Source organism: Panthera tigris, chromosome B2 (assembly GCF_018350195.1).
Source record: "Panthera tigris isolate Pti1 chromosome B2, P.tigris_Pti1_mat1.1, whole genome shotgun sequence".
Classification (NCBI taxonomy): domain Eukaryota; kingdom Metazoa; phylum Chordata; class Mammalia; order Carnivora; family Felidae; genus Panthera; species Panthera tigris.
Window position 1 is genome coordinate 74,010,098 of NC_056664.1, and position 17,611 is coordinate 74,027,708.

General features: G+C 39.6%; 1 protein-coding gene across 6 annotated transcripts in view; it reads right to left on the reverse strand.

Moving 5' to 3' along the window:
• Positions 1-17,611, reverse strand: part of UBE3D (ubiquitin protein ligase E3D) — a 240,704-nt gene that overhangs the window by 48,340 nt on the left and 174,753 nt on the right. For 3 of the 6 annotated variants that reach the window (XR_006217734.1, XR_006217735.1, XR_006217733.1), the window contains exon 11: positions 14,946-15,186. The exons of the other annotated variants lie outside the window; for them this stretch is intronic. The gene's annotated coding sequence lies outside the window, so the exon portion shown is untranslated. The remainder of the gene's footprint in view (positions 1-14,945; positions 15,187-17,611) is intronic. 6 annotated transcript variants of the gene reach the window in all.

A 17,611-nucleotide genomic window follows, 5' to 3' on the forward strand; every position in this document is an offset into this window, starting at 1 on the left:
GTCTATTCATGTCTTCTTCTCATTTTTTCACTGGATTATTTGTTTTTCAGGTGTTGAGTTTGGTAAGTTCTTTATAGATTTTGGATACTAACCCGTCATTCGCAAATGCCTTTTCCCACTCTGTTGGTTACTTTTAAGTTTTGTTGACTATTTCCCTTGCAATGCAGAAGATTTTTATCTTGATGAGGTCCCAATAGTCCATTTTTGCTTTTATTTCTCTTGCTTTTGGAGACATGTCAAGTAAGAAGTTGCTGCGGCTGAGGTCAGAGAGGTTGCTGCCTGTTTTCTCCTCTGCCACTCCCCTGCTCACACCCTCTCTCTCTCAAAAATAGACATTAAAACAATTTTTTTTAGAGATATAGATTTAGTGTCATTGTGTTACCTGTAGGTTTCATGCTTGTGGTGATGCCTCTGGTTCTTTGTAATCTTTGCTGCTTTCCACTCACAGAGTCCCCCGTAAGGTCTCCTGCAGGGCTGGTTTAGTGTTCACGAACTCCTTTAGTTTTTGTCTGGGAAAGCCTTTATCTCTCCTTCTATTCTAAATGACAGCCTTGCTAGATAAAGGATTCTTGGCTGCATGTTTTTCCTATTCAGCACACTGAATATTTCCTGCCACTCACTTCTGGACTGCCAAGTTTCAGTGGACAGGTCTGCTACTACCCTTATGTATCTACCTTTGTAGACTTACAAAGGCCTGTTGTTCCTAGCAACTTTAAGAGTTCTCCTTATCTTTGTATTTTTCCAGTTTCACTATGATATGTTGCGGTGTTGACCCATTTTTGTTGATTTTGAAGGGAGTTCTCTGTGCCTCTTGAAATTGGATGTCTGTTTCCTTCCCCAGATTAGGGAAGTTCTCAGCCATGATTTGTTCAAATAAACCTTCTGTCCCTTTCTCTCTCTCTTCTTTTGTAACTCCTTCTTTTGTAACTTCTTTTATAACTGTAATATGGGTATTACTTTGTTTCATTAAATCACTTAGGTCTCTAATTCTCCCCTCATGGTCTAGTACTTTCCTTTACCACCTTTTTTCAGCTTCATCATTTTCCATCATTTTATCTTCTATTTCACCTGTTGTCTCCTCTGCTTCTTCCATCCTTGCTGTCACTGAATCTAGTTTATTTTGTATCTCATTTAAAGCATTTCTTAATTCATCATGACTATTTCTTACATCTTTGATCACTGCAGGAATAGATTCTTTCCTGTCTTCTATGCTTTTTTCAAGCCCAGCTATTAGTGTTATGACTATTATCTTAAATTCTTGTTCAGATATATTGTTTACATCTGTTTTGAGCAGTTCTCTGGCTGGAATTTCTTTTGAGAAGAATTCTTCCATTCCATCATTTTGGCTAGGTTTATGTCTTTTATGTGTTTCAATAGCTTGTTATGTGTCCTGCACCTGCAAATATTACTATATTAAAAAGGGACCATACACTGTCCAGGGCCTGGCACTTCAGGAAGTGTTTTTGGAGTGTGTTGTGTGCTCTCTGTTGTTACGTCTTTGGCTGCTCTATCTGACTGCTCATAGTGGTAGGTTTTTTGGAACTTCCACCAGGTGTGCTTTGATTTGTTCACTGAAGTAACCCTGGAAAAAAGGAAAAGTGGGGGGGGGGGACCTTATCCCATACAAAGAGATAAATGAAAGGTTGGCGGGGGCAGGGGGGGAAGACCACACAGAGACTCAAAGAAACTATAAGGCTAAATCCAGAAATAGAGAGAGGAAAATAAAGAAGGAGGAGATCACAGAAAAGGTGTAAAAAGAAGAGAGAAAAAAATGCCTGATTAAACAAACAAACAACCAGAACAGAAGAAAGAAAGAAAGAAAGAAAGAAAGAAAGAAAGAAAGAAAGAAAGAAAAAGGATATAGATAGATAGATAGACAGATAGATATGTAAAAGATAGATGTAAAAGATATATATGTATATATAAAGGATAGATATATATGTATATGTATATCTATATGTAAAAAGTAGATATATATGTATATATGTGTATATATATACACATATATATACACACACACATATATATATAAGAATTGACCATAAATCAAATCAGAAACTATGAGCCTGATTCCAAAGGGAAAAAAAGAAAAGAAAAGAAAAAAGGAGAGTAGTGAGAAAAGGGAAAAAAGAAGAAAAATTAGAAATTTAAAAACACAGACTAACATACAAAACCACAGGACAGTTGTCTGTTGGTGCCTGGGACCAGTGGCTGTGCTGGTCTGGAGGAAAGGCCTTCTGGTTGGGTCAGTGTCAGTCTCATTCTGGTAGATAAGAAGTCACCAGGCATGGAGGGGTGGGATTTGGTGTAAGCAGGTTCTGCCTCAACTGGGGGTCACTGTCCTGTTCCAGGAAGCCCCACAGTGTTGATGTTGGAGAGAAAAACGGCGACATCCCAATCTCTCCTCCCCTGACTGGGTGTCTCAAACCACGCTGTTCAGGCAGCCCTCAATGAGTAGCCCAGGCAGGTGGCCTGCCCTGCTCCACAGTCTCCCACATCTCCTAGGCACTCAGTTGAGATTTAAAGCCCAATGTCTTAGAGGATACTGCACCTCAAGGACCTAGTTATGGGGTAACGCCACTCTCCCCAGCTGACAAAGGGCCTCTGGCTGGTGCCTATAGGGTCTTTTGTCCTTGGCGGGTCAATAAACCCTCTTCCCACAGTACTTGAGGGAGGGAACTGCTCTTTCTCAGTGCACCCCAAGATTGCTACTGCTCCCTGGGCTGGCTCCCCTCCCCACCAGGCACGTGCACAGGCAGCAGCTCTGGTCCAGAGAAAGTCACACACTCCTGAAAACTCCAATCTTCAGCTCGTAAGGCTGTTTACAAAGCAGAAACTGGCACTCTGCTTATTTCTTGTTCCCTAGTCTGTGGTCCAGAGAGATTTTTCTCGTCCAAATACAATACCACACTTCTGCAGCCTCTGTTTCTCTTCTTTTGTCTCTCTACAGGAGGGGTCCCCTCCCCTCCATGCCTACACTGTGCTTTATGTCCCAATTTGCAAACAAGCACCTCTGTCCCACCAATCTGTCTCTGAACACCTGTGGAGATTTTTCCATCACTCTGCAGACTTTATTCCTGGGTATTCCAAGTGTTTTGACCTCAATACAGCTGAGTTTGGGAGATGAGAGAAATCCTGGTCCCCCTACTTCTCTGCCATCTTAACTCTCTTTTTGAGATTTTTCCTTTTTTTTCTTGTTTATTTATTTATCTTGAGAGAGACAGAGACAGAGCAAGTGGGGGAGGGGGAAGAGAGGGAGAGAGAGAATCCCAAGCAGGCTTCATGCTGCAGGTGCAGAGCCTAATGTGGGGCTTGAACTCAAAAAACTGCAAAATCATGACTTGAGCTGAAAACAAGAGTTGGAGGCTTAACTGAGTGAGCCATCTAGGTGCCCCGATATTTTTCTTATTCTTCTAACCAAGATACAGAAAGTTATGTCTCATGAAGTATTTGGATTTTTCCCCCAATAAGAAGACACCTCCCTCAAAAGATACATGCACATGCACACAAATTCATTATATTCCCAGAGCTATAAGCTGTGAAGAGAATTTTCACCCGCAAGTCTCCTTCACAATTATCTATGTATGACCCTCAGCCCATTACATGGTTATTTCCCTAGGTCCTGGACATAATGTTTGAATATATTTCAGTAGCTGGAAAAATACTCACATTAGATTTCCAACTCATGTAGTAAGAGTTATAGAAAAATAGGTTCATGTGGAGCCTGTGTATCTCTCTTTTTGTACATATTAGTAAATCAAGAGCAATACCATGCCCCTAGGAGAAGAACAGAGATTACTGCTACCATTGAAAGCTGGAAAATGCAGGGTAGTAATTCCAATGTCCCCAGTTTAATTCTTTAGTTTAGCTAATGTAAAATATCATTGATTCTCAGAAAGTAATAATGAGTTTTCATAATTTGAGTTAGTTGATGATGCCAACAAAAGCTGCTGTACCAGATGTAATCTTTTTAATGGACTAAATTAGTATAGCCAATGGCATCTAGTAACCGGCTATTGATCCAGTGACTATTTTTTCAATCTCAACAGTTAGAAAATAACAGAAACCATTAAATCCCCCTGCAAGAGAGAATAGTACATCTTTGTTATCCTGCCTCAGGATATATCAACTCCCCAGTTTCATAACACAACTTAGTTCTCAGGGAACTTGACTATTTCCCAGTCAACAACATATCTCACCGGTTTACCACATTGAGGATAACAACAATATGACCTGAAGAGCAGAAAGTAGCAGGTTTCTTAGAGGCCCACATTAAATACAGATTCATCAGAAGATGTGAAGTATTCTCTCCATAGAGGGATCTGATTGCCCAGTGAAGTTTTTGGCAGACCAGTAGACTGGCACAACACAGGATATTCTCCCTCCAAATTAAAAATAAGTTGCAGTACCTTGTACCTACAATTCTTGGTAGGATCTTTGCATTTTGGAAACTATAAATACTATATTTATAAGGCAATTTATTCATTTGGTGACTACCTGAAATTCTATCTAATTTAAACAAGGCCCATCTTGTCCAAGCCACAGTGCAAACAGCTTTGCTCTTTGATCCCCATGACAGCCAATTCAATTGTATGGCAGATTAAATATCTTGGGCAGATTAAGATAAAGTATTAAGCCTGTGGAAAATCCCAGTAGAAAAATCACAGCAAAAACTCCTAAGAATATGGAAGAAAGCCACGTCCTCTTTGACGGGTAACTATTATTCTTGTGGGAAACAACAGTTTGCTTGCCACCAAGTCCTGCTAACCATGAGACATTTGTTGATCAGAAACCTCAGTTGACCATCATAAACTTGGAGTTTTCAGATCTACCTAGCCATAAAACTGGCTGTAAGCAATGCATTCAAACATCAAGGAGAAGTTGGTATATTAGAGACCAACCAGCTTTAGGAAAATCCTCAAGGCAAAAATTGAAAAAGAACATTGTCCACACATAGTAGGGTTATGTCTCTCATGCTGCCATTTCTCCCTCACCTCACTTAATGTCCTCACACTGCTTCATGAAAAGTTCCCTATGACTGGGTGATGTGGAAGAGAAATCTGTGGCTGACAATAGACAAAGGTATATCACCATGATAGAGCCCACTTCAGGGTGTCCCTGAAGAGAAGTAAAATGGAGAGAGAAATCTTCCCAGGAGGCAGATTCAAGTACATTTTTTGGTCCATATTGTTCAAAAGAAAGTCTTGATTGGTTAGATTGAATGTGTTCTTAAGCCCTTAGAAGAAACAGAATCAGAGGATTGGCAACAAGGAGAATATCTGTGTCTCACACTGACACTAATTTTAATGGCTTCCCTACAGAGAATACAATTACAGAGCCTGAACCCTTCAATATGGTAGAATACCTAATTGGACCAGGAAGCCATCTTTTGGCAGATGAAGCTGAATCCTGGTAAATCCCCTGGAACAAACATTTATTCTAGATTTGGATATTCCTTCCATGTTGGATGGTCTTTTCAAGTAACACTAACCATAACCTTACTCTATGGTTTTTTCATCTTCATGGAATGCTACACAATATTGCTTCTGGACAAGAAAGTCCTTTCACTATAAAAAGAAATAAGTCAATGAAAAAAATTCACTGGTCATATCTGTTTTCCCATTACCCACATGTAGTAGGAATTGCCTATTAAATACTCAGTTACCATGTCAAACCAGTACATAACATTTTGCAAGTGTGAAATGCTATCCTACAGGATATGATAAATGCTCTGAAGAGGATTCAATATATGACTAGAAGACATAAAGACATAAGACCAAGGAGTGAGTGGGGTTGGCACCTATTATAGTTCTACCCAATGACTCATTCACAAAATATTTTCTCCCAATCTCCATGACTTTTTACCCTGCTGACTTGGAGTTTCCAATATCCAAAGAGAAATGCTTCCATAAAAGGATTTAATAATAATTCCACTAAATTAGAGGTGGCAACTGTCATCTGCCCATTTGGTCCTCCTGGGGACAACAAATATAAAAGCAAAAAAACAAAAAGTAATGTTTGGTCCTGGATCCCTAGGGGAAATAGAGTGGCTGCAGCAAAATGGGAGCATAAAGGAGTCTGGCTAAAACCTAGTTCATCCCAAGATGCCTCTATTAAGTCAAGAGGTAAAGGTTAATGGAAGAGTCCTGCAATCAAAAACAAACTGGACATCAAGAGCTCAGATTCCTCAGGAATGAAGGTTTCAGTGAGAAATCCAACAACCTGAGGTATTTGCAGAAGGCCATATCAACCAGGGCTCATGCCTGTTGTATATTTTTTTCTTGATGTTTTATGTATTTATTCATATACCTACAAAATGCCCTTCTCTTTTCTTTCCTTTTCCCTCAGATAGTTAACTTTGCTGTACTATACTTGTATTCCAGAATTTGAGATGATAATCTGATTGAAATCTTAAATAAACTTTAATTCCCCCCTTTGAGAGTTTCTGATAATCCAAAAGGTGACTGAACAACATTAAGCATTGTTTTGGAAGTTTAAGTATGGGATTAGACTTTTATTTGTGGATACATAGCATGTAACACAATACATAAGATAAATTATGTACTTGAATAAATGTTTATTGAATGAATATATGGAAAGGAAGGATTAGGAAGGACTAACAAATACGTGGATGGATGAATGGATGGGTGTGTGGTAATAGCAAAGAAGAAATGTATGTGATCTTTTTTTTTTTAAGGGTAATTCTAAACTATTTCTTCCTTTTGGAACTTGTGCTAGACATATTTAGAACAATTAGTCTATTGTTTATGTCTATCTCTAGCTCATATCATCTATAATTGTATCTGAGTTACATCAAAATTGTTTTTTCACATCTATCTTCCAGTTCATTATTTCACATTCAACAGTGTCTAATATTCTATCTAATATAATCACTGAGTTTTTATTTAAATGATTAAAGTTCTAGAGATTCTATTTGTTTCTTTGATACTGTCCATGTCACCTTCTTTTTTTTTTAATGTTTATTTTTGAGAGAGAGAGACAGACAGACAGAGTGTGAGCAGAGAAGGGGCAGAGAGAGAGGGAGACACACTCTGAAGCAGGCTCTGGGCTCTGAGCTGTCAGCACAGAGCCTGACATGGGGCTCAAACCCACAAACTGTGAGACCATGACCTGAGCCAGTCAGATGCTTAACCAACTGACCCACCCAGGTGCCTCTCCATGTCATGTTTTTCTATACTCCTTTTAATCATTTTAATATACCCATTAAAAGTCTAATAGATAAATGTAACATCTGAATTTCTTCAGGTCATGAACCTGCTGTTTGTTTACTGTCTTTGCTGATTCTAGTTCAGGGCAAATAATTTCCTTAAATATTTTGTAATTTTAGATTGTGAGCTCATCTTTAGCATGTCTATTGCTCTGGGAAAATTATGTGGCCTAGGCTGGGTGTTTTACCCATGGTTTCACTGACCTATACCTAGTTTTCATGTTTATTCTCAGCTTGTGAATTCATGAATCATCAGAATAGTATATATTTGAATCACAAACCCATGAGATGAGATGCCTATGATTATGAAATTCTCTAGGGAAGATTTTGTCCCCCTGAAGCCAGACTTAGCTTTACAGCTTCTACATGGTCTCTTTGTGTGGGTGAGCAAATTTATTTTCTAGTCACTTTTATGGAGGATCTTGCCCTTCACAAGTCCCACCTTTAGACATAGGTCTTAGTTCCAGCTCCTTCCTCTTATAGGTCCCAAGCCTTGTCATCCATCCCTCTATGGTGTTACAATCTAAATCCCTGGATCCTGGGGCGCCTGGGTGGCACAGTCGGTTAAGCGTCCGACTTCAGCCAGGTCACGATCTCGCGGTCCGTGAGTTCGAGCCCCGCGTCGGGCTCTGGGCTGATGGCTCGGAGCCTGGAGCCTGTTTCCGATTCTGTGTATCCCTCTCTCTCTGCCCCTCCCCCGTTCATGCTCTGTCTCTCTCTGTCCCAAAAATAAAAAAAAAATAATAAATAAATAAATAAATAAATCCCTGGATCCCTAGGTTATCATGACTACTGGCGCCCATCCTCCTACACACACACACACACACACACACGCATGCACACACACACATGCATGCACGCACACATACACACACACACACACACGCACACAGAGCAATAGAAGTAGGTGCTACAGTGCCAGATATAGCTTTTCATTCACTTGCTAAAGATTATGCTTTGCGAACTCATTTATGCATTTAAAGGGGAGGTTTTAAAAAAAGTTCATTCATAATTTCTAGATGTTTTGTCATGAGACAATTTGCTTGTTATTTAATATAAAATATTGTCTGGAAAGAAAGTCTCAAGTAGTAAGAAATTGCAAAGATCTGTTGGACAATGAATCTTAGGGGAGAGTTTAATTTGCTGAGAAAGGGAAAGAGAAACGTGCATGCAAGGAAGGAGGGGGACAAAAGGCACCCCAGGCCGGAGAGCAGCACTTGTGAAGAATCCACAGTAGGAAAGGTAAAGTAGTCAGTTTCCATGACTGAAGAGAAAATCACTGGCCCGGCCTGGAATGACTATTAGATAAAGGGCCACAGAAGGAATGGAATGTTCTGGATTTTATGTTTTCTGGTAAGTGACTAGAGTTTTATATCAAAGATATATGAGATCACTATAAAAAGAAGTAAAGAGTACATGTGGCTTTAAGAAGAAGCTTACCTTCCCAGTTCCCTGGGGAAAGAGACATAAGAGAAAACCCTGACAGTTTTTAAATGAAAGTTCATTTGACCAAAGGAGATATAATGGAACTAGTAAGTGATTGTTGAAGTCCAAAAGGAGACTGAACCCTCTGATACAATTTGACACTGAACAAGTTTTGACAGATTAGCATCCACAAGCATTTCTGACAAGACATAGTTCCCTTAGGCTGTGGACAAACCTGGAAGTGGGCAAGTGACAGCCTGCGATACACATACTACTTTATGCCACCTTGACCGCATTTTATGATTACGAATCAGTTTTCTCTGACGTGCCCCATTTTTCACTGCAGCGTCTTCGTCTCAGTGCCTTTATCAGTTATAACTTCATCAGAGCATCTGAGTGCACCATTTACAAAATTGCTTTCTTGCTGAAAGTGAGAGAGTACAAAGCAGTGCAATTCTGCAGAACAAAAGAAAAGAAGAAAGTACTACCTAGAGACTCTAGCACAGATGGCCTTCATTTTTCTTACAAAACACCCCTGTGAGGTGTTTTGCCAATAAATATCTTTATGTTTTACAGTTAGATGAAATTACCGTTGAGTTGATAATGCATTCAGGTTTTCTCTATAGGTGGATAAGAGAATAAAGTAAAGGCCTTCAATGTAATGCATGTATGGTGAAGCATTTGAGTATGCAGATTATCCACATGCAAGCTTCTCTCTCAAGTCCTCTAGCTCATAATAACATCAGTTATTCCTGTTGCAAAGGAGAAATCAGCTCTGTTTACAGGCAGCTCTATTTTATGCCCTTCCCTGTCTCTGCTCCCAGGCTTCCCTAATAGACTGCCAGGCCTACAGTAATGAACTGGCAAATCCTCTAATTTCTAGAAGGTGTCTGCACTGTCAGCTCAGTTTTGGCTTCCTCTTCTACTAATAAGGTTTGCTTGTATTGATTCTCTTTTCCCATGCATCAGTGTAATATGAATCATCACAGCAAGATCAGCTCCAATGGCTTCATTCACAATTATGACCCACAAATAGTCTCTAACCCATGAATAAATAACCTGGTAAATAGTATTTATGAAAGCAACATCATCATCTTAAAGTCACAGATTTCTCCCAGTATCAATAATGGCAAACAGGGATTGGCATTTGCAACACAGCTTCTGCTATGCCTCAAAGGCCAGATCCCTGGGACCAGATCAGCTTCTCTGTGCTCTAATCCTACCCATGCCACTAAGCCACTAGTCCAGAGCAGGTAATTTACCATTTCTGCCTTAGTTTTTCAGTCAGCAGAGTGAGAGCAGGCAACTATTTGCAACTGGGCTAACAGAGTTCAGTAAATGTCATTGAGCCATGGCTATAAATGTTCTTGAAATATGCCTGCAAAACTACCAGGTGTTATTGTCCTAATAACTAATTACTTCAAATTGTAAATATTTGATTTAAAAGTTGAACCGAGGCCATTTTTATATTCAGGGCCACTTCATATAACAAATTATCCTAGCTTAACACAAAAGAAGCACCTGTCACACTTGGGTATCTACCAAATCCTACAAACACGAGCCACATAATTTACTTAGCAAAAAACCAAGCAAAAACAAAAACGAAGCAAACAACAACAAAATGACCAAAAAAAAAAAAAAACCAACCAAACAACAAAAAACAACAACAACAAAAAAAACACAAACGTCAGCAGCCCTCATGGAAAGTTACTGTCTGGATGAGTGTTAACTCCCAAGAGTCTTAGATTAGGTGGGTGGCTAACCCTTTCCTGAATCTGTTTTGCATCCAGTCCAGTGAACAGGAAACAGCTAATGATTATCAAATTCCTACAGCCCTGCAGTGACCAGAAACAGCAAGGTGCCCATCTCTGCCTGGGGGGAGGGGGTGGTCAACTGATTCACAAATGAGACTGCTGTAGTTCTACACTTGTGCTTTTTCTCCTTGTCTTTCCTTTTTTGGGCAGTTTCAGCAGATGGATCAAAGCCCCAGTGCTTTTGTGCCCCTGTCAAACCTGATGGGTGAATGAATCTTTCCTTCACCAATGCTCATTTTTCACTAGCAAACAATACTTGTTGAGCAGGATGGCTGTTAAGTCAACCCTTCTCTGTCTTTAACACATGAGAATGTCTGAATAAGCTATGACTTATTCCAACTTCAAGTTGTTTCTTCTTTTCTTCTTCATCTTTCATCACCTTCACATATGATGTTAACATTTTTATGGAAGAGTACATAGGAAATATCTCATGGCTGGCCCTGCTTAATGGTTCTCTCTCATCACTTACACTTTATCCCCAGCAACTTTCTCATCACAGATGCAGCTTGGGGTAGGGTGGGGTTGGGATGAGGATCTATGGCTTTTATACACCTGCATGTCTGGGTGATCTGGCAACTAAATCTTTGTCCAGTTATAAAGAGAAAAATGTGGCACCTTTTGAAGAGTCAAAACTCTCACGTGTTATATATAAACTACATGCTTTACTCTTATGATATACTCTGGAATTTCTCCTAAGGTAACTTCTTTTTTCCACTGCACCAGCTGGATCTCATGCATTACGTCCTTTGTATTTTCAGACATTTATGTTTGAAGCACAAGCTATGTAAAAATCTAGAAAACTTCTTTTAGGTAAACGAGTACCCATCAGCTCAAAAAATATCATTATGAAGAAGTTTGCTGTATTATCGTGGGCCTTTCCATCATTCTTCTAAATGCCACTTAGAAAGCAGCCAAAGGTTTGTGTTGCTGTCCTCATAGGTTTTGTGGCAATGATGGAGTCTGGTGCATTTACGGCTGTTCCCTTTCAGCCTGGTTCACATTAACCCATACAACATCAGAGGTGCATTTACAATGTCCATCCAATCCCTGGCCCAGACTGTCCCCCAAAGTTTTCAGCCACAAGGCCAGTTCCTCCCACTCCAGGGGCAGCACCATATCCCTGGTGTCCCTCCTCAGGAGCCAGCAAAAACTTCCCCGCCTCCTCCAGGTCATACAAGGTGCCAGGATTTCTCACAGGAACCCAACTCAGACCCTTCCTTCTGTCTGCAGGGACTTCCATCAAATGTACCTCTGTGGTCAAGTCCACTAGGCCTTAATACATTAACAATCATTAAAAGAATCAGAAAATTCCTGTCTTAAAAAGCCTCGCTTTTAAATGTGCCCTCTTGCAAAATTCTAATTCAGATTTCAGAAGCTAATTTAAAACCTTCTCGCTTTACTTTTTTGCTTTTCTTTTTATCTTGTTCTCCCTGACTCCAACCCCACCTCCAATAGCCCCATCCCCACTGAAACTCAATATATCCTACATCCCTCCTCCCCCTTTGTGTTCCTATTATAATGGTCTTCAGCCTCTCCAAGGCAAAGAATGATCTCCAGAATATTGTAGGGGAAATGCAAAGGAGAAAGCGTATATATAGCTTCAAAAATTATACCCCTCACAAGAACCCATCCTATCTGCGATTCAGTTGAGCTGACATCAACAGCTCACTGCTTTGTTTCCCTGGAGCCTTTTAATGGGTGGAGCCATATCCTCTGTTACTCCCTCCTCCTGAAACCCTTCCTGGCACCATCTTCATTTTCCTTCTTTTCTTCTTTAAATCATTCTTCTCTTTGCCCTTCACATACTCTGGGATTGAAGTTTTCATTGTTGCCTGAACTTTTTCTTCTCCTCTTCCTGACTATACCCAAACTTTTCACTTCTCCTTTAATTTTTGCCATTTGACTTAAATTTCATCATCTCCATCCACTCTGCCTCCCATCTCTATAAAAGCTTCTGCAGCTGAGAATATACATTTTAATTTTTAAAGTCTTCTGATTTATTTCTTCTTCCAAGTGCTTCTGGAACACCGTGGGGATATTTAATGCTGTGATTCAGAGAGTCTCAGAACCTATGCAGTGGACATCCATTCTTAATCTAAGGCCAAAGGAGGAAAAGTCCCTTAGCAAGAAACCCCAGCCATCAAAATTGAGGACCCAGGACTGGAGAAAGTACCCAACTAAAGAAGAATTTGCAGGGTTAGAGAGGCAATGGCAATGGCAAGAGGCAATTTTTAAGTTACAGTTTTTCAGTAAGGCAGGCAGCTGGCATTTTATAGAGCAGAGTGAAGGAAAAACTTCTATAAAGACTGCACTTAAAGTGAACAGTTATATTTGCATATTCATTGACTGGAGGCAATTTGCAACTAATAATAAGAACCCTGAAAGGAGAGAAAAAACAAACCTCATCACTATATACTGAGTGTTTACCATGTGTTGGGCAGAATGCAAAGTATTTTATAGCATTATCTTAATTAATTTTCACGCCAACTCTGTGAAACTGAACTATTATTTAAGCAATCTCACAGAGGGGGGGAAAGAGGTTCAAAAAGGTTAAACAAATTGTCCCAAATCACACAGTATATGTGTGACAGGATCCAGGTGGCCTTAACAAAAAGCTTATACTCTTGGTCCAGAATCATGTGAGATAAGAAGCAGACATAGGACATAAGGAGGATTTGGACAATACAGGAGGGGAGCAATCCAAAACAGACCCCTCTCTTGAATACCCATATAAGAATGATAATCTAATATTTAATGAAAAAGAACATGATTTTTGACATCTGAACCCCACTCAGTATATATCATCAATGTATATATTTAACCTTTAAAAAATGTATAATAAAATAATGGCATCCTCTTTATAGAAGGTGGACTCAGACATTCTGAATGAATTATCTTTATATCTTCGTGAAATTATATGTTAAAGGACCCCTCTAACTATTGTCAATAATAGGTACATAAATATTTCAGTCAATACACTGATCGAAAGAATGGAAAACCATACAAATAGTCCCCTTGTTACAGAATTATACCTTTTTTTTTTTTTTTTAATTTATTTTTGGGACAGAGAGAGACAGAGCATGAACGGGGGAGGGTCAGAGAGAGAGGGAGACACAGAATCGGAAACAGGCTCCAGGCTCCGAGCCATCAGCCCAGAGCCTGACGCGGGGCTCGAACTCACGGACCGCGAGATTGTGACCTGGCTGAAGTCGGACGCTTAACCGACTAGGCCACCCAGGAGCCCCTACAGAATTATACCTTAAAGAGGGGCACTGGGTGGATCAGTCGGTTAAGCATCTGACTTCAGCTTAGGTCATGATCTCGTGGTTCATGGATTCAAGCCCCACGTGGGGCTCTGTGCTGATGGCAATGGCACGGAGCCTGCTTGGGATTCTGTGTCTCCCTCTCTCTGTGCCCCTTCCCCACTGGTGTTCAGTCTCTCTCTCCCTCTCAAAAATAAATAAACGTTTAAAAAATAAAAAATAAAAGAACTATACCTTAAATAGTGTTTTAACTTGGTGTGCAATTAATACTCCAGCTCACATTGTGTTACATAACAAGATTCTATATTATCTTGAAAAGAAACAAGAAGTTCTCACTTTTAATCATTTTAAATCATATATTAACATTTTCCCTTGTTTAAACAAGAGGATTTTTATCCTCTATGTATTTGCAAAGTATTCTAGTGCCTAAGAAATTATTTCAGTTATTGCCAAAGCGTGATAAGAAAGAGCAATCACTTTATGTTATATTTCATAACTACAGTTCTTTTTAGTTCATAATCCTATTAATTCTTTTGGTCTACTTCCTTTTTGGTAAATGTTTATGCTCCAAAGTATTAGCATACATACTTAAATAAATACCTTTCAATTCTCCCTCTTGCAATCTGGTTAGAAAATGTGACAGCACCATTACACTGTAAACTCCTTGAGTTTACACAACTTATTAATGGTGTCAGCAGAGTGTTGGGTGTGATAAAAGGTACTCAGTAAATATTTGTTTACATACTTAATACCAATAACACCAATAATAATCGTAGTAGTAGTAGTAATAATTAACCTTTCCTGAGGGAAAGTAACAATTTACTATGTGTCTGATATTGTGCCAGATTTTAAATTACTTTTCTCATGTGAGCCTCGTAAGAACACATTATTTCTATTTTACAAATAAGGAAATTAAAATCTGTGGAGGTGAGACCCCTTCCCAAGATCACACGTCCAATAAGTGAGAGTGCCAGATTCTGTCCCAGGTGTATCTGATTCCAAAGCCCACCACTGAAATTCTATACTATACTCTCTTCTCCCTGCCCTGTCAACTTTCTTAAAAAGCTGCTGAAGAACATTTTAACCTCACCATTTCCTTTGACATTTCCCTGCCAAAAAGATATATTTACTAATTTCATTCCCCACACCCCTCCAATTCACATCCATGCTCCTGCAAGGAAATGTCAGATTTTACCTTGTAGGCTCATTACTTACGGTTCTTCCCAGTGCTGCATGGATATACACTTAACAATCCATGCTGTGGATGGGAGTTTCAAAAAGAGCCCTGATTTGTAGCGTTTGTCTGAATTCCATGCTCTAAATTCTGCTACCGTGGATGATTTCAAGCCATCAAGATGATGTCACTGAACACAGAGTTGGAAAGAGATGTATCAAATGACTTTCTGTATCTGGTGCCAGATACCACCGACCTTTCCCCATACTGAGTAGTGTAAAGCTGTAAAAAAAATATATATATTTTCAAAAAAATCCACCATTAGGATTAGCTTTGGATGAATACCCAGTAGACACATCTGTTTTAAACACTCACATACTGTTTGATGAATTAAAGCGATTTTTTTGCTCTTCTAGACCAGGGGTTCCCAAAGTGTGCTCTCAAGTAAACCCAGGGTAAATCCAGGGGTGATCTACCTTCTGAGAACTACTGGCCCTACCTACAGGCTCTATATTCTCTCCCACTCTGGAAAGTGCCCTTGATTTGCTAAGGAGCTATTGGATTTTAGCCAAAGGCTGGACTGACGGAGTGGTAGGTTAAGAGATGTGTACAGTAGAGCCAGCAACAGCAAAGCTTTCATTTCGGTAAGGCCATCACTGCGAAACAGAAACACAGTTTAATCAGAGCCATAATTGGTATGTTGCATAAGGATTTTCATTTACTCTGCTGCATCTCATTTTGCTCTGAAGAGGCATTTACTGCAGACAGTTTTTAAAGGAAAATTTTTATAATTAGAGAATATAAGTGTAATCAATTTTGGCTTATGGCAAGACTTTTCTAGAAATCAAAATGCATACTGGCATCAACACACAAATATTCCAGAAACAAACATTATGCAATTTACAAGGTATTCATTAACATTCCAATATACTATTTCCAGCCTCTCATTTCAGGAACCAGCTGATACATTCTCTGTAAAGACTCAGTGTTCCTATTACTGAAATGACCCAAAGGCAGTGAAGGAGTCAGTACAGTCTGTCTTCATCATTCTGCTCCTAACCACATAAATAACCAAATAGTTTTCATTAAGTCTGCAGATGGCATCAAGCTATACGAGATATTACCCCCAAGGGGAGAGAAAATTTTAAGTGTAGTATGACTTTGATAATTTGGAGTGAAGAAGAGAAAATATAACAAATATTATCTGAGCAAGGTACACTACTGAAGGAGAAAATCCGAACTGCAAGATAAAAGGGTCAATGTACATACAAGTTTGCCATTTATTAATTTATTTAAGCAATTAACTATTAAACATATACTATGTGCTAGGCTCTGGGGATAGAGTAGTAAGCAAACCAGACATTGTCCCTCACTCATGGAGTTCACAGACAAGAGAGAATAGAGGCCTTAAACAAGTAAATAAACAAACAAACATGTAATTTCCAATCATGGTCAGTGCTTTGAAGGCAAAGAGCAGAGTGATATGAAAAAGAACAGCTTGGTGTGTGAGGAAGGACTATTTAGGTAGAGCGGCTGGTTAGGGAAGTTTCTCTGAGGAGGGAACATGAGCCAGAACATGAAAGATGAGATGCAGTCAGCTCTGAAAGGAAAACTGGTCCAGGCCAAGCCAATATCCTGTAGCAATTCCCTCAGCAGGAAAGGTCTTGGTGCTGACCTTTCCTAGGAACTGGAAGACCAGTGTGGCTTTAGCACAGTGAACAAGAGAGAGAGGGCAGACAGACAAGAGGTGGGAGAGAAGACATCCAGGTAAACATGATCAGCAGCATAATAACATTTTTTTACTAGTTTTTTAGGGAAAGAAAGACAGACAGACAGACAGCAAGTGGAGGAGGGCCAGAGGGAGAGATAGAGAGACTCTCAAGTAGACTTCATGATCAGCATGGAGGCTGACTCAGAGCTGGATCCCACAACTGTGAAATCATGACCTGAGCTGAAATCAAGAGCCAGATGCTTAACTGACTGAGCCACCTAGGTGCCCCTGCATAATAACATTTTAAAGCAGGGGGTTAGCAAACTTTTCCTGTAAATGGCCAGACAGTAAATCACATAGGCTTTTATGGGCCACAAGGTCTTTGTCACAAGTACACAACCGTCCGATTATACCAAGACAGCAAGCCTTCAACGAAACTTAAAATGAATACTTATTTGTGGCTAGGTTCTAATAAAACTTTATTTACAAAAACAGGCAGTAGGTGGACTTAGCCTACAGGCAAATTCTTTCTTTCAACCCCTGGAAGCATGAAGGCAGGCATGAGACTATACTAGAAAACATAAGTAGGAACAGGAAATTAATCTTCTAAATGAATCAGAATAGTTCATTAGTCAGGCCATCACTCCATGAAATGTCTTCCTCAGGCTCCACACTTAAGTGAGATATAATTAAACATGCATGGGTTCTAAAATAGTGATGATTACAGTTTTGGAAAACCCTGACCAAATGCATGGTTTACATGAGTTGATTTATTCAACTTAAACAACAGAGAAAAATAATACAACAGTTTTCATGTGTCCAAAGTGCTATTTTGCTGAAGATGTATCTGACTGTTTTCAGTGTTCACTGAGTAGAAAGACACCGGAATCAGAGGGAAGGGAGAGGTGAAAAGGAGCAGGGCTGGAGCTGGCTGACTACAATGTCCCGACAAGGTAAAGACTTGTAAACAGTGGTCTTTGCTGCTCTCCTCCCTGT